Source organism: Triturus cristatus, chromosome 2_1 (assembly GCF_964204655.1).
Source record: "Triturus cristatus chromosome 2_1, aTriCri1.1, whole genome shotgun sequence".
In the NCBI taxonomy this organism is placed as follows: domain Eukaryota; kingdom Metazoa; phylum Chordata; class Amphibia; order Caudata; family Salamandridae; genus Triturus; species Triturus cristatus.
This window is the reverse complement of record NC_140581.1, coordinates 128599486-128617821: the sequence shown is the minus strand read 5'-3', so window position 1 is coordinate 128617821 and position 18336 is coordinate 128599486. Positions and strand designations below refer to the sequence as shown.

The following is an 18336-nucleotide window of genomic DNA, read 5'->3' as shown; positions in this document are numbered from 1 at the left end:
GGAGCCAGTTGAACGCAACAAGGGACATGGGATTATGCATCAATTACTAACCGGTAATTGCATTACTCCGAGTCCTACTCCCTCACTTCCATTCATTACATATACGAGGCATCCGTGCCTCACCAGACACCCATACCACATGACCTTAAACGTGGAGCGTATAACGCCCCAGCCCCTCCAACCTCCTGTAATACCACATAATCTGAAGCCATACCAAAAGGTTGGCCTGGACTACCAGGGAGGGAGGGAGGGATGTAATGAATGGAAGCAAGGGAGTAGGACTCCAAGTAATGAAATTACTAGTAAGTAATTGATGCATTACCTCCTCGTCCCTGACTGTTCCCTTCATTACATATACGAGATGTACAAAGCCAAACAGGACAACTAAAATAAGTATGCACAAAAACAGGTTTATTACACAAACACAGTCAACCAGAAAGCACCGTTATTCAGGAACCATAGGGGAAAGAACCTTGGAACCAAAAGCCTCAGCACGGTCAACCTTCTAGCCAATCCTGTAATGAGAGGCAAAGGTCAGCGGTGAAGCCCAGGTGGCAGCATGGCAAATCTCGGAAATGGACACCCCTTGGACAAGACGCCGCCACGGATCAAGTGGAATAATCCTGAACCCCCAAGGGGAAAGTCGTCCAGCAGCCTTGTAAGCCAGAGAAATCAAATACCGAACTTAACGACTCAAAGAAGAAGTGGAAGGGGGCAAACACCGATTCACAGACCCAAAATTCACAAACACGGAATCACAAAGACGAAAAGCAGCAGCCCGCGCCAAATAGATCAGGAGAGCCTTCCTCACATCCAACGAGTGCAGCCGCACCTCAGATTCTGAGGAGGGGGTATTAAAAAAGAAAGGGAGGATCAATTCCTGATCCCGATGAAACTGAGAATCCACCTTAGGATGAAAGGAAAGGACCAGCTGCAAAATGATCCTTCCCTCAAAAACCCTACAAAAAGGATATTTGGAAGACAGAGCACCCAGTTCACTCAGGCGGCGAGCAGAGGAAATACTCACCAAAAAGAATGTCTTAAAGGACAAGAGACGTAAGTCCACAGAGACCAGAGGCTCAAAAGGAGGCGACATCAAAGCCTTCAACACCAACGACAGATCCCAAGAAGGAAAGTGCTGCAGAGGGGCAGGGAGAATATTATGCAACCCCTTGAAAAGGTGCCCAATCAAACCATCAGGATTCGAGAGATTGTCCCAAGAACTCCGGGAAAGCCTTAATTGCAGCCCACTGTAGATGAAGGGAGGAAACCTTTAAACCCAACGCCGCCCCATCCTTGAGAAACAACATCACCTCAAACAAAGAAGCGGAAGCTGGGTCCAAACCCTTATCACAACACCCTGTACTGAAAGAACGCCAGTGTCTTAGGTAAGATTTGTTGGTAGAAGAGCACCTAGCAGCCAGCAGAGTTGAGGTCAAACTAGCCGAAACCCCCTTACGTAGCAGACCTAAGCATTCAACCTCCAGGCCGCCAAGCGCATCCGGGACAGAACATCCTGCTACAACACAGGGAATAACAAAGGGGACGGAGTCGGAGGTAGTAACCACTCCACCTCCGACCCCATCTCCACCAATAGAGGAAGCCAGGAGGCACGAGGCCAAGCCGGAGCAACCAGAATCACAGGCGCCCTCAAGGACTGGACCCGCAGAAGGAACCGGAGAAGAAGGGGAAAAGGAGGAAAAGCATACAGAAGACTGCGAGGCCAAGAGCAGGAGAGAGTGTCCACCGCCCAAGCTGAACTCTCCCGACTGCGAGAGAAAAGCCTGGTCACCTAGGCATTGCCCACACTTGCAAAAAGGTCCACCACCGGAACACCCAAGTGCACTTACAGTTTCACAAACAACTCCTGACGGTGGCAAAAATCTACTGAGGACGGGGTGGCCCTGCTGAGAACATCCGCCAGGGAATTGGACACCCCTGAATATGAATCGCTGAGAGTGGGATTCCGCCCAACTGAACAACTTTGCCACCACCAGAGACGAGGACCTGTTCTCAACCCCCCCACGCCGCCTGTTCACAGAAGCCCTGGCCGTGATGTTGTCCATCCTGAACAACCAAACCCTGCAGAAACCGGGAGAAAGCCCTCAGAGCCAAACGGACAGCATCCAACTCCCTTCAATTCAAAGACTTCCCGCTCTGTGAAACGGACCAGAAGCCCCTGGTCCGATGATCCCCCAACCAAGAGGCCCCCCCACCCTGAGAGGCTGGCATCCGTGGTGACCACCAAAGCTGCCGGAGGAGAGCGAGAGACCCCCGTAGAAGGTGACCCCGAACTAGCCACCAACCCAGATCCTCCCTGATCTGAGGGGACACCGGAATCGGAGAAGAGAGGAGAAGACAATGGGGAGACCAATGCGGCAGAATGTGAACCATCAGTTTGTGCAAATAAAACCGGGCCCTTGGAACCAGAAATCTAGTGGCTGCCAGATCCCCTTGGACATGGAGCCAACGAGCCGCCACCTGGACCTGGTTTGACAGAATAGACCGAATGTGAGAATGGATTTTGGACACTTGAACCTTGGGCAGTGTGACCACCCCCAAATCTGTATGAAATCTTGCCCCAATAATGAGACGATCTTGGGATAACGGGTCTACTCCTGTTTTTGTTTTCCTTGGGATGGAACAAGGCATAATTTTCCCACATTGATCAGAAAACCGTGTCTCCTCAAAATGTCCAGAACCACCCCTGTGAGACTGAGAGCCAACCGAATCAAGGGAGTGTGAACCAACCAGTCATCCAAGTAGGGATGGAGGAAAATCCCCTGATTGTGACTCAAGGCCACCATCGGAGCAAAAAGCTTGGTGAAGACCCGGGGAGTGGACTTCAGCCCGATTGGCAATACTGCAAACTGGAAGTGACAGTCGCCTATTGCAAAACGCAGAAACCTCTGATGCTATCGATCCATGGGAACATGCAGATAAGCGTCTTGAAGATAGATTGAAGTCAGGAAGTCCTGGATCCCCGCCAACGGAATTGTGACTGTAAAGTCATATTCTTGAATGCCTAGCAGGCTGAGAACGAAGGCAACACCTCCAAGAAGTCCAAAAGAACCTACGAATGGTAGAAGAAGACCGCAACACCGCAAATGGCCAGCGCGTGGTACGCGCGTCTCATCAGGTGAGACACAGAAAAAATAGTAGATTGAGGGGGGTGGGCGTTATATGCTCCACGTTTAAGGTCACGTGGTATGGGTGTCTGGTGAGGCAGAGATGCCTCATATGTAATGAAGGGTAGCGAGAGAGGGACGAGGAGGTAATGGTTAAGAATACAACATTTATTTCATTTACATAATACTTACATCTGAACCCTACAACAATCCTTCTCCAAATTAAAAACCAGTATTGACTCCCTATTCAATTAATTTTCCTTCCCATTTTCGTATTTATGTTTGATGTTACGAGAATAATGATTTTGTCAATACAAGTTTTTAATTTGGCAAAGGATTGCTGTAGGGTTCAGAAGTGTTAAAGCTGTATATGTATATTAGCCACAGTCCCAAGCCAGTTGTTTATCAAACCATAATAGTTTCCATATCATTATTACGATAGGAATTGCATGGTGTCTCGGTACTAGGAAACTTTATCAAGCGTTCCCGGTGAGGTTAAAGAACACAACAAGGGGTCCACTCTCTAATGTCGGACATTCTCAGAGGATGTTGGGTGTCACCCCCTTGCATTCTGGTATATCAACATCTGTGGGTGTCATATAGCCCAATGTACTATTAGTTCAACAATATGGTCACTAAAAGGGGGGGGTCGATATAAAGGCATTATTGGACACAGTAATGTGTTATTTGTGTTTGTCACATAGCCTGACTAATAGGTAAGCATGTCGCAACAAATACAGGATTGAAAAACAAAGGCTACAGGAGATAGAATTGAAGGAGCTGCTTAAACCTTCAATCAATCAGGGGGTTTAAAGCGCGGTACTCACCCGTGAGGGTCTCAAGGCGCTGGAGGGAGCGGGGGAGTTCAGCTCCGGTTCAGCCGAAGATCCAGGTCTAGAGGCTCTTCTAGAAGGTGTGCAGAGTAGGGGAGCATCTGATGTTGACTGGGAGTTCGTTCCAGGTTTTGGCTGTAGTGTAGGAGAAGGCTAATCCTTCTGTTCTGGTTCTGCGGATGAGTGGGGTTTTTAATAGGGCAAGGTTGGCGGAGGGTAAGTTTCTTTTGGGTGTGTGGAAGGAGATTCTATCGTTGAGGTATTTGGGTCCGATGTTGTGGAGGGATTTGCAGGCGTGTGTGAGTAGCTTGAAGGTTACTCACTTCTCGACAGGGAGCCAGTGGAGGTCTCTCGGGTATTGGGTGATGTGCTCATGTCAGGGGATGCCGAGGAGCGTGGGACTGAGGGATGATCCTTGTGGTACTCTGCAGTTGATATCTGTGGGTTCAGAGAAGAAAGGCGGGAGTCTGATCCTTTGGGTTCTGCCGACGAGGAACGTGCGGAGCCAGTCGAGGGTTATTCCCTGTATTCCGGCATCGTGGAGTCTGGCTGCGAGAGTGCGGTGGGATTAGTTAATTCTGGCAAGGCTGGAAGCAAATCTGGGATGCCTTCTCGCAGAGAAAGATATGGTATAACTGCAAATGAGCAAGAAATTGGGACATTTTGTAAAGACATGTTTGGGTGGGCACTATAAATAAAATCATTCTAGACTCATCCTGTGTCACTCGTTCCGTATGATAAATGGCTGTGTCGGCAGTCACTACAGAGATTGGTGCTTCTAAATATTTCTTGAGTGCAGACTGACTCCTGTGACCACTTATTGTGTGGTTCACATAGGAATTGCAAACCTCCGCTTGTACCATTTATTCTTAACCTGGTGGTATTGATTTCACGCTTTCTTCAATAAGAACATATTTCCTGGTTGACTCGGGAAGCGCACCGGCAGCTTTTGCAGTGCATGTGAAAGTAACAGACAGCGGTAGCACGGGTGAGATTGCCTACGCTGTGGAAATGGATACATGTGGGACAGTATGTCCAAATCTAGTATGATTCAAAAAAACTGTTCATGGGATTTTGTCACCATTATAGTATGTGGGACTACTTCAAAGGGTGATTTCTTAAATACAAGCAAAACGTTTTATGATGCTCGTGAGGATGTCGGAAAAGGCACTCTAGAGGACCAGCTGAGACTGGCACTTAAAGGAAATCTTGAAGAAAACTGGACACGACCAGTGCTTTAGCAGAAGTGACTGCTACCGTTGCCCGAGACACCAAACAATGATTGAAGGAAATACTTGAGCCAAAGCTACAAAAAGATTTATATTTCCAAAGCTTTTCTACAGTCGTCCACTCATACGAGACTTTACCACCAGCTTCTTCGCTCCAAGAAAATGCTATTTAATGAAAATTCTGATGAAAAGCAGCCTTCTAAGATCACGTTTGGAACTCGATTGTGAACATGAAAGTGAGTCTTACCACCATGCACATCACCAGGAAGTCCTGCTTTATTGGTGAAAGATGTGTAACAAAAATCAGATTACACAACATACATATCCAATAACGTACATCTTCTAGCTGTGTCCGCATACAAGTTCCCATATGTGTTTACCGAGGCGCCACCTGAAACCCCAAATGCGTTTATTATGCCAACTTCTCTTGACACGAGCGGCACGAAGTCACCCTGTACACTACGAAAAGCATAGTTTGTCTTTTCTTGAAACTATCGTTTGGATTTCTTATCGATGCCACTGTCTCCTCTGAAGACGTCCTCGATGGGTCTAATGCGCATCTCAGAATAGTTCGGGCTGTCTTTTTTTAATTTTTGATACGTGGATTAGGGAATCTCTTCTCCGTGCGAATGTGACAATGTGAATTGGTTCCCGCACAACACCACTAGGACTAGAATTACATAGATTTTTACAGTGCTAGGTTTTCATATTTCATTATCAACCTCCCAAGGATGAAAAGCTGAGTAGGTCTTGCTGGGATTTCAACCTGCCACTTGCGGATTTGCCGTTCACTTCTGGTATGCCAGTAAATGCTTTACAGTGGCGAACAGAGGAAAGGGGCAAAACTCCACGCAGTTGCAAATTAACTGGTAATGCATGCCTTGCGGACTCTAAAGAAACTGTCAGTCCTACTCCCGCCACCTGACTCGCGATATTCGGAGTAACTCCCATCACGTCTTGAATAATGCTACAGGAATTCTATACTTGTAAAGTCCCATTAGTCACGCATATTTTACGAAATGAAGATCACCCCAAGCCCTTTCTTTAAATAGAAATTAATCTAAATACATACAAAAAAATTACAAAGCTACTTCAACTTGAACAGTGCTGTTTGTTCAAATATTGAAGCCTCGAAGATATGTAATTTTAATTTTTGGACCGCTGTCCCCATAACCCTTCTTAACGATGACGTGTTGAAGCTCTTCATACCAGCTCCACACCTAATGTATCTTGTGTATGAGGCAGTGCTTGAAATGGAAAAATAGAAGTGCAGGTACTCTGTACTAGAGTACCTGCTTGTGTAAGTGCTGGTACTCTCCAATTAAAACTATTACGGCGCTCTTGGGAAGTGCCGGTACTCTCCCTCTCAAAATAAAAAAAGTGTTGGTACTCCGTACCGGACAATTTAAAGCACTGGTCGGCCGGACTGGGAACCAAAACCGGCCCTGGCAAAGTGCCCGCCCACCCCCCTCCCGCGGGGGTTGGGGGTGCCGCCGAGCTCTTGCCAGGGCCGGTTTTCGGCCGATTTTGTTGCAGGGCCGATTTTGCAGCTATGCTGCAAAAACGGCCCTGTAACAAAAACGGCCCCCAGGGGCCGAAAACCGGCCCCCACCCGTGCGGCGCACCGGGGGCATTGCCCGGTGCCCGCTACGGCCAGTCCGGCGGGACATATGCGAGGTGTGTGATTCTTTTAGCAAAGGGCACCCGGCGAATAGATAAATAAATCATTTACCAAGTGAAAACTGGATACGTTTGATTCTATGTAGTTATGGTCACTAGATGGCAGTATTGTACAGTAAATGGCAATTACTGTGTTTTCATACTAAAGCCGCAGCACAGATCAAAAGATGTGATCCGCTTGGCTACCACCATCTCTACAATGATGAAGCAGTCATTTTAGGACTTGGGGACTCTGTCCCTTTGCCTGCAAAAGGTTAAACAACCTATAGGGGAAGGGTATGGATACCATTCCCACCCCCAGGGCTCGTGAAAGAAAATATATATATATATATATATATATATATATATATATATATATATATATATATATATATATATATATATATCTCAAAACAATACCCTTGCAGGCATAGAGTGACGCATAAATAATGCAAAAAAGAAGCAGAGAACTCTGGTTTGTTCCCAAGTTTAGGTGGAAGGCAGCTTCTGTATAGAGCACCCTCAACTCCAGCGACACTCTAAATGTGCTCACCTCTAATGTATGCTTTTCTATCATATTTTTTAAGCATAGGATTAGCACAGTGCTCTCCACGCCGAGATAGAAAGGGACAAACTCTTTTGCATTTCTACTGCAAAGTCTTTAAGCATAGGATTAGCACAGTGGTATCCATACCGAGCTGCAAAATGACAAAAGCCATTTACCACTCTAGGCTCAGTATTACAGCTTTGGATTGGTAAAATACCACACAAGCCAACCTGAAATGAATAAAAGCAACTCCTGACACGTTTTTTTCCCTAACCCTTGTTAGGGCCTCTGGTTCAGATACATCAATCGTCACCTTCCACAAAGCCCTATTTTAATCATAAGTCATTGGTAACAAACTTGACTACAAGTGCACAAGCTATGCCATCGACCTTTTACCTGTGAAGGAAAAAGGTCATGTTAGTCAAATACAGACAGTAACCAACTACATTTACTCCACCTGTCTTCATCCTTCTCCTCTCCCCTGTCACCGGCCGGTTTCTGGGCATGGGGAAAAAGGACAAAAAAAAAGGTTAGTGGCCTCTTCTGGCCCCCCTCAGGTAAGGGGAGGGGGACTGCTTGCATCCTCAGCTGTCGTCGTCTTCGTTGCCCGTGCCTTCCATGGCACCCCTTTGGGTCCTCAGGTTTCGTCATCGCTGTCTTCATCTGATCCGTCCAGTGCTGCGTAGTCGCGCAGGAGGCTGTGGATCACCTTTTGGCACACCATGGTCAATGTCTCCTTCCCTACTATCAGGCGGTTTCTGGAAGATAGAAGAACATCTATAAAACAGCACAGAAGCCTCCAGCAGTTCTGGAGGTCACTCAGTGGGTGTGTTGGGAACAAACTATCCATCACAGAGTATGCAGTGATGCAGGGCGTAGGTATCTAGGCCGTAAGCTCTGTGCTTAGGGCCTTCAGCAGGTCCTGTGCGTACAAGCACTCCCAGAAGAGATGGTATGTCGTCTCGTCCGCGGTGCACCCACCCTCTCGGGCAGGACTTGTATCGGTTGAGTCCTCTTGCGTGTATGAAGGCTCTCACGAGAAGTCCTCCTTGGATGGTCATCCAGGCGATGTCTTTGTGCTGGTTGATCAGACTCTTGGATACGACGTTTCCCCACGCGTGGCAGAGGGGAGGGCGCAGATCGGTTAGCTGATGTCCTTTTCTTGTATCTGGCATTGGACAAGGTTCGGGGTCCATGTGGCGGGGGCGGCAGCCTCTAGCCCAAACTCCTTCACGATGTTCTCCATTTCTTTGTAGAACCACAAGGTCTCCCAGTTGTACGGGACGGTGCTCACCCACTCTGCCCCTCCGAGGCGCCTCCACATTGGCAACAGGAAGAATCGTGCCACCAGTAAGCCGAAGTGGCTCTCGTCTTTGGTCCTCAGGGTGCTCCTCGCGCAGTGGTACACAAAGATTCCCCTATGCTGACTCTGAGTACATTCCCCCCTCAAAGAATACCGCTAATTCAGATGTTTCTGACGGTGATGCATTAATAACAAGTGGTTTAAGTGGGGGTAGTTTTAAATCCAGACAAAGGGGGAGAGGTAGGAATAGGCAACAGTACCAGCAGCAACCCTGCCCTCCTTTTATCTACACCCGTGGTCGTTTTCCTAATCAATTTCAGCATCCCTAATACCCTATGATGGGCTGGAATCTAGCCTTCATGCAGTTTCCACCTTTCCCACCGAATGCTTATAGACCTTTTTTTTAGAGAGAGGCAGGAGGGGAAGTGAAAGAAGAAGAGGCCCGAACCAGGTTCAATGGGAACAGGAGGACCCCGTGGGGAACAACACTCGCAGCAAATCCAAGGACCAGATAGCGGGGACAAGCAACCAGAGGCTCCGATTGCCAACTTATCTAAATTGAATCTCACTCTGATTGAAATTATGGTGCTTGAGAAGGGCCTGGGTTTTGTACTCATGGCTCGTTGGGATAAATTTGCCTGCATTGCGAATTATCAGACTTTTTTTTAGAAAACTGCGTCTCAAAGCCTACTTTGAGAAGACCGCCTTTTCGAACGATCCCAGTTCTACAGGAGATACTGCTTTAAGGATTAAGTCAACCTTCAGTTCCCCTCCACACTCTGTTCCTGTTGAAATATTAACTTTTGAACAGGCGGTGTTTAATGACATTGAGAGGTTTGAAGACAGTGGCACCTTCAAGAATCTGAGTGCGGTCGAATTTCAAGCTCTTCAGACCCTTCAGTCTAACACTACTGTGGTCATAAAGCTGGCAGATAAAGGAGGGGGTCTAGTTATACTAGATAAAGGTCAAGAAATGCAGACGCCTCCTGAACGATCCAAAGAACTATGTCCCCTTAACTAGTGATTCCTCACCGTCAGTCAGAACCATGATTGCAAGTTTGGTTAACTGCACTGAAGTAAATGGACACCTCTCCAAACAGGAAGTCGACTTTTTAACCACTGGGGAAGGTATCGTCCAATACTTTTATACCTTACCTAAAACACAAAAGAACAGAATGCCCCCACCTAGACGTCCCATCGTTTCAGGGATTGGTTCACTTTTGAAGCCTTTATCGCGTTTTTGCGACTTTTTTCTCAAACCTCTGGTACAAATACGTCCACCTACCTCAAGGACACCAAGAGCCTTCTGGCTCTCTTACAAGATCTGGTGGTGGATGAAGACTACTATTCTGGTTTCATTAAACATTGAGAGTCTCTATACCAGTGTCCCTCGGGATGACACCATCAGGATACTAGATAAGGCACTGGAAGAGGCTGTCTGGGTTTACAATACCCCAAGCAGTTTATCATCGAATGCGCCAATTTGGCGCTCAAGAATTTTTTTTTTTTTTTAATATGAGGGCAATCTGTTCCTCCAGATGACAGGGACTTCTGTGGGCAGTACATTCGCCCCGAGCGTAGCCGGACTTTATGTATTTGATTTAGAACAGGAATACATCCTGTCGGCTGTCAATCCTTTTTTATCTAGTATATCTTTTTGGAAAAGGTATATTGATGATATCCTTGTCATCTGGCAAGGATCGGAACAGACCCTGATGGCTTTCCTTGAATGGATTAATACCTGTGATCCAAACTTGAAATTCACATACACCACTGACGGGGAGGGAGATGGACTTTTTGGATGTGACCATTCTGAAGAAGGATGGTGGTCTCACTACCAAGACGTATTATAAGCCGACTGCCAAGAACAACCTTCTGGAATTCACTAGTTTTCAGCCTAGACCACTGCGTGAAAACCTCCCTTATGGGCAATATCTCCGCATTCGTAGAAATTGTAGTAGAGTTGATGATTTCCATGTACAGTCAGCTGGGTTGACCACCAAACTCCGTAATCGTGGCTATCCCAAAAAAATCTTGAAGAAAAGCTACAAACGGGCTAGAAATCAACACAGGGATGTACTGTTGGAGGATAACAAGAACAACATTAATGAAGTCCCTCTGACTTGTGTTACTACATACAGTGTAGCTTCCAATGCTTTAACGAGATCCATCAATAAGCACTGGAAAATACTGTTGGCGAACAATAGGGAATGGAACAAACCCCTTTTTTCTTTTAAGAGAGCGAGAAACTTGAGAGATTCCATCATGAACACTCGCCCAAAGAGACTGACTGCGAACACTATTCCATCTGTACTAAATGCTTGGGACTTACCCAACACAATAGGCCATTTTCCATGCACTGATTGTAGTGTTTGCCACCTGACCTCCATGACAAAAACTTTAGATTTAGACCCAAACAAGACATGGACGCAGAGATTGCATACAAATTGCAACTCTAGTAACGTGATCTACTTGATCACATGCCCATGCGGCTTGCGCTACTTGGGAATGACAACTAGGAAGATTAAACAGCGCATATGTGAACAAAGGAGCACCATCCGGTGCAAGAAAAGTATCACCAAGATGACAGAGCACTTCCTTCAGATGACTCCTACAACAAATGATTTACATTGGACGGTCATTGAACAAATAAAACAAGCGGCAACACCCAAAGAGTTCTGTTTGAGAAAGAGCAGCGTTGGGTCTACTGCCTCTCTACACATAGACGTGGCCTTAATGATAAATGATAACATCCCCTGGGGTTCTGTATTAAAACGATGAATGTGGGGGGAGCTGATTATTCCATTCCAATCAGTCCCCTCTCTCGGTGACAGTGATTTCCCAATAACAATCTAGTCACCTTGTGATTTAAGTGGGATTTCCAATTCCTCAAACAGTGTATGAACTGTTTTACTGTGCCAATTCTCAATACCCCACAAGCTATGGAAGTGGTAGAGATCGAAGATACACCAGGGTCACCTGTTGTAGGACCAGTCCCTATTTTCAACTATAGGTAAAACGATGTGGCACATCATTGTCCCCATTTTTCTAGGCTTTGTAAGACAGATGGGTAGTTATCTGCACCATACCATGGGAGATTTTCAAAGTGACTCACCGTCTAAACTTGGGTGTCTGAATTTATTAGAATGCACAGAAACGTTTTGTAATAAACATTTTCCTTAATATACAATCTGCTTCTCATATATTGACAATGTCTGTGGCCATGGTCGTGTAGGCGGCATGTATACTTGTGTGCTCGGTCCCATCCGGACACAAAGATTTCTTTTGTCAACTACCAGCCGTGGCGACACTGCGGTTAGCAGTTCAGATTTTTCAACACTTGCCGAGGGCGCAGACAAGAACGCCGTGATGTAATCTACCTGGCGCCACAAGTTCCGCGTCCTCGTTGTGGTGAACGTTGCTTCTTAAGCAACCAGGAACAGGACCGAGGTTTCTTCTGGATCCTGTTGTTGGGCTTAGTCTGGTGCCACACGGGCGTTTGACTTTGGAGTAGTAAGTACTTGGGGGAATAGAGGCGATGTTTTGGTTAATTCTCAAGCTTGTGCCTTATCCCTAATATACTATCACTTCCTATTTTAATGTGTGACTATAAGCCACCGCCCCCTACTAGGAGCCATGGCATGAGTTCTTTCCACGCAGCGTGTAAGCTCAGCTGCTCTCCATCGACCGTCCCCCTTTTTTCGCACTTTTGATTCAGATGCCACTAATCACACATTTACGTGTGTTTATTTTAATAGTCATGTTCAATTTTGTTACATTTACGCGATAAGACACTATTATACTAAAATTAGCTGTTTTTCTAATAGATTAGTAAGATATATGCGTTCCAAATAACTATTTGTACGTATTATTGAGCACCATAAACCACAGGATAGCAAGCTAATTCCTATGGCTATATGGTGTAGAGCACTTAATAGCGGCATGAAGAGTGTCACTCGAACTACAGTTTATTTAATTTGTTGTCTAGATGTACTCTGTGTTGGCAAATTTGTCTCTGTGTTTTCTTTTTCAGAGTAACAATGCTTTCAGCAATTCTGAAGGTGGTCTGGTAACTGCGGTCATTTTCACACCACAGGTTAGGGTGCACCTTAGCGAGTGCATACTGCTGTGGCACAAGGTCCTGAAGAAAGCCTCGCTACTGGCATTTTAGAGGCTGAAACATGTAGACCATTCTACCTACCATGTAGTGATGTGACTGGCCAATCAACCCGGTCTGGCATCCACCTCACTTTTTAACCTTGTCTTACCACTCCACTAATTAAAGTCTTTAGGATTGGTAAAGACAATTTTAGCTTATCACATTTTCACATCTTGCACTGTCCCTATCCTCAAAAAATCCACTCCGCTGTAACCAGGCATTGAAGCACACCAGAGAGGCACTCGTTCTCTCTGGTGGGAACCCAATGATGAAGCATGTCACCAACTAGGTTGGTGAGGGAGGGTTCTTTTTTACAAATAAGAGTGACCTTTTCTGACGTTTTGCCATTTACTCAGGCCCCACTCTTTTGTTGTTTTTGTACACGAAGATTCCCCTCAGGATGTTGGCGATGTCTGGCACTCCCTTGCCTCCCTTGTCGTGGGTCTTGAACATCAACCCCCTCTTCACCCTCTCCATCTGTGAGCTCCAGGTGAAGTAGAAGATCATTCTCATGATGGCCCTGGCCGTGCGGGACTGCAAAGACCACACTTGGGCGAGGTACTGGAGCACTGGCAGGGTCTCGTTCTGCAGGACTAGAGACTTCCCTTCGATCGTCAGCTTCCGGAGGCTCCAGAGTTCCAGCTTCTCCCTTCTCATCGCCAGTCTTATTTCTCGTGTCTTTTCCGCTGCACGTTCTCTGCCAAACTAGACTCTCAGGATCTTCAGAAAGTTCTGCTTGATGAGGAATGGCTGTGGGTCTCAGGTGGGGGTTCAGTGTCTGAAGAGTATAGGGTTTTTGACTTGGCGCTGTTGTTCTTCGCTCCTGACTCTTTTCCAAACTCGATACAAGTCCTCTTCAGTTCTCTCACAGATGGTCCGTCCGCGCAGAAGACAGAGATGTTGTCCATATAGAGGGAACACTTCACTTAGCCCTTTCTGTTGCTTCCTGGGGCTATCACTCCTCTGATGTTCCTGTTCTGTCTGATGCGTTCGGCGAGGAGTTCAATCACGCAGATGAACAGAAGAGAGAGCGGACAGCCTTGCCTGGCGCCTGACAGGACAGGGAATGGGTAGGTTTTCCAGCCGTTAACCAACACCGTGCTAGATATATCTCTATACATTGTGGTCACCACGTCACAAAAATCCCCCAGCCTCAGTGCTCTGAGTGTCCGGTCCATGAACTCATGGGAAACGCGGTCGAGCACCTTTTCCTGATCCAGGCTGACCAAGGCCGTCGGAACCTTGCAGCTCTTGACGTACTCGATCGTGTCCCGGGCCAGGGCCAGGCTGTCCACAATTTGCCGACCCGGTATCCCACAAGACTGGTCTGGGTGGACTGTCTTCACTATTACCTTCTTTAAGCGGTTGGCCATTACTTTCGCAAGAATTTTGTAGTCCGCGTTGAGGAGAGAGATGGGCCTCTAGTTCTTGAGATCTTCTCTCTCTCCCTTCTTATTGTACAAAAGTGTTACCGTGCCCTCTTGCAGGGATTGCGGCATACTGCCCTTGCCCACCAGTTCCTTGTAGAGGTCCAGCAAGTCCGGCCCGATCAGGTCCCACAGTTTGACATAAAATTCCACTGGGAGTCCGTCATTTCCAGGCGTCTTGCCTCTCTTGGAGGTCGTAGCAGCCAAGTGCAGCTCTTCCAGGGTGAAGGGCACATTCAGGCCCTCTCTCTCTTCCAGACCCAGTGTCTTCGAGATGCCGTCCAGGAAACTAGCTGCCTAGGCTCTCTCTGATAACTTCGGTCACGTGTTTCGCTGTCATTACAGCTCTTCAGAGAAGTTTAGCTTTGTCTAGACAGTAGGGAGCACCCAGTATAAGTCAAAACAATACCCTTGCAGGCATAGAGTGACGCATAAATTAAGCAAAAAAGGAGCAGAAAACTCTGGGTAGTTTCCAAGTTTAGGTGGAAGGCAGCTCCTGGCTCTGACAGATGCCGGACGGGACCACCGTTGGCCAATGCTGTGGGGGTGCGTTGATGACTTTAAGCACGTCCGGGCGCGGAACAGACGTCATTCGGGACCAGGGATTCTGGGGGATGCTGAGGCAGGTTTGCAGGAAGTTACAAAACCTATAGGGGAAGGGTAGGGATAACATTCCCACCCGCCAGGGCTTGTGAGGAAAAAAAATAAAATAAATATTATAATATAATATAATCTACGGAGGATCAATGGATCGGCGGCGCCGATTTTAAAACATTTTGAAAAAAGGGGGGGAAGGGGTTCCCTTCACATCAGAATGTACCTACTACATACACTCTAGGATAGGTCTATTTCAATTAATTGAAAAATTAAAATTAGCGAAAGTCTATAAAATGGTGCATAGTCAATTGAAAATCAAATCGCATGAAACCAGTGCGAATACTTTATAGGCAGCCAACAATGAGGAAGAATTGTGTGATGTGTACTACCACAAATGACTGCTTGGATGATTTAAAGCTCAGAAGGCAGTTTTCAGAAAACTAAAGTAAAATGTTCACAGTACAGGTCAATAAAAAACTTACTGTGATTTAAGGACTGTGTGCTCAAACCGTATGAAAAAGGGGGCGATATAGTTGTATTTAGACAGCACTAAAATGCCCTTTATAGGCAGTGGAGCTACACACATGCAGCCAGTCAACTAAATTCAGAGGAGAGCTGGAGACCATTTTCTCAAAGGCCTCCATAAGGAATGTATAAGTTGTTTACTACAACAAATGGGAAAGACATTTCTTCTCCTGTTGCAGGCAGCCCTCTCCTGATTGTGAATAAAACAAGGCATTTTCAAGGGCAAAATCAACCATCTGCTGGTGGTGATCCCTGAGTGAACATGACTGCAGCTTCTGGAGCTTCCCACTCAAATATTTTGAAAGATATGACCCATTCCCACTCCAGAGACATGCTTTAATGGAAAAACCCTATCCCACGGCCCCTTTCATCACAAACTATCAGACTGTATCTTTTGCTCCCTATTGCCGAGCTCTTCCAGGCTGTAAGCTGCACCCTAGTCTGGTCCGGGTTACCCTACGCAGCATCATAGGACATTACCAGCCCCTAAACCGAATCGGCTCCAGACGAACTATGGAATTTTACTCCGGGTGTTTGTTTTACCCCAGATTCAAAAGATTTCCGCAAGGGCCAATCACAGGCAGTGTTGACCTGTATGGCCCAAAGGCTAGTCTTGATAGTTTCCTGCCCGGTGTGGCCTCTCTTTGAAGTACCAGTTACTGTCTGTCTGTCTGTCTCGTCAAAGGAGGATACACTGTCTGAATGACCGAAGTTCAGCCAGGAATCTAAATGCATTTTGTTAAGCATTGTAGCATGGTTTAGGCCAACAATATCTTTTTTTTGTTTTGTTTTATGGGGATTTAATATTGATTTATTCATCTTTGCACAACAAGCATCAATGAGCCAATCTCTTTCTAACAACTGTCTTTACTACCCCATCAGGAGAATATACCAGCCCAACCAATTGAAACACTGTTTTTCTTTTTTTAAATTATTTTTATTAACCATTAAAAACATGCTTCAGCAAAACATTACAGTATACATAGTATGTGGATTGGCATCTACAGATGCATATCAGTTTCAGCTATTTCAAGCCTCCCAGTGGCCCGCCTACCCAACCAACCTGACGTAAGGTACAACTAATTAACGTGTTCCCGAAAGTGCCTGTAACCCCCTGTTATACTGGGAATAGTCCCGGTCTGTAGTTCGCCCAGGCCCCCCCATATCTTTTCCCATTTGCGTGGGCATCCTCTGCTCTGATACACTGCCCGCTCTGCCCGTTGGCACCAGTCCAGATCATTTTCCCAGGACCCCACTGTCGGGGCTTTACTGCCGCCCCATGCTCGAGCGATGTTCCGCTTTGCCACCACTCCTGCCAGGGCAAGCCATGTTGTAGCCCATTTGGGCCACACTATTTCACCTGTCACCCCGAGCATATGCCATCTCGCCTCTACCGGGACCTGGTCCCCCACCACCATTGTCATCACCCAAGCCAATCCCTTCCAGAATCTCTGATTCTTGGGGCAAGCCCACAGTATGTGGAAAAATGTGCCCGTCTCACCGCATCTACTAGCACACTGTACCGATGCACAGCGACCCATGCAGTATTATACGGACCTCGAGACCTATGACCTGCGTAAAAGTCGGAGTTGAATCAACCTAAATCTCGCTCTTACAGCTATCTCTCTGGGGCTCTGCAGAGCCTCCCCCTAATCGTCATCCTCCAGGAGACCCACATCTGACTCCCATGCCGCCCGTAGGGGTTCCAGACAGTCAGGGGTATTATTGATTAGCTGTTTGTATGTGAGGGATATCGCCCTATCTATCATTGGACTGAGTAGGAGTCTATCCTCAAGTGGTGTGTACTCCAGTAGCGAATCCCCTTCCTTCAGGTGGCAATGAAGTGCATGTCTCAGCTGTAGGTATCTAAAGTGCTTGTTCGTTCCCAATTGAAACTCTATTTGCAGGCTATCACATTTAATAATGTTCCCCTTTTTCCAGATGTCTCCCTGGAGATCAATACCAATACTACTCCATCTATGGAAGCCCTTCAGACTCCTCACCTCACTTAAGAAATCTCCCTCCCAAAGTGGCGTTTGTTCGGTTAACCTGGCTTCCCACCCAATCATTTTAGTAGCCTTCCGCCATGCCGTAACTACGATCTGCGTATGAGTCGGAAGGGACGGGGTACTCTTTGTCCCCCGTAAAGAACAGATAAATAGCTAACCTTGCCCATAGCAAATCAATCAACCCTGTAGGCTGGTTCCTCGGTCGGCGAAAAGACCCACCCATTAATATTGACGAGCTGTGCTGCCCAATAATATTTTCTGATGTCCAGTACCGCTAGCCCCCCTTCATAGAGCCCTTTCTGTAATTTCTTCAGGGCAATCCTAGGACAACCTCCCTGCCCCTCCTTCCCCCCCCCATATCAGCGCTCACTGTACAGACTCAACCGCACTGAAGAAAGCTTCCGGGATCTGGAATGGGGTATTCTGTATTGCGCACAGAAGACGCGGAAGAGCCATCATTTTGAATAAGACGGCTATTCCAATGAGGGAGACCGGCAAGCACCACCAGTGGGCCACGTCCCCTTTCAACCTGTCCAACAGCATGTGTACATTTAACTGCATGAACTCGCCTTCCGTTTTGGTAATCCAGATGCCCAGGTATTTAAAGGACTCTTTCTGGACCAACTCCAAGCACGCCGACGTCCGAGCTAGAGGCTCCCCCACCAGAGTGAATACCAAGGGTTTATCCCAGTTTTTGCGGTTTCCAGAATAATGACCACAAGGCCGTATGATATGGATGAGCCTATGGAAGAACTGTCTAGGTGTATGGGCGTACAGCAGGATATCGTCCTCGTAGAGGGAGATAGGCTCTTCCCACATCAATGCCTCTCCCCATTGGATCCCCTAGTGACCCTATGTAGCCGAAAAGCTCTGGACACCGTCCCGTTAACCCTAACCCATACCATCGTGGCAGCATACAG

At 46.9% G+C, this 18336-nt stretch overlaps 1 protein-coding gene across 1 annotated transcript in view; it reads left to right on the top strand.

The window, feature by feature from the left end:
- Nucleotides 1–18336, top strand: part of TPGS2 (tubulin polyglutamylase complex subunit 2) — a 129383-nt gene that overhangs the window by 30271 nt on the left and 80776 nt on the right. The window lies entirely within an intron of this gene.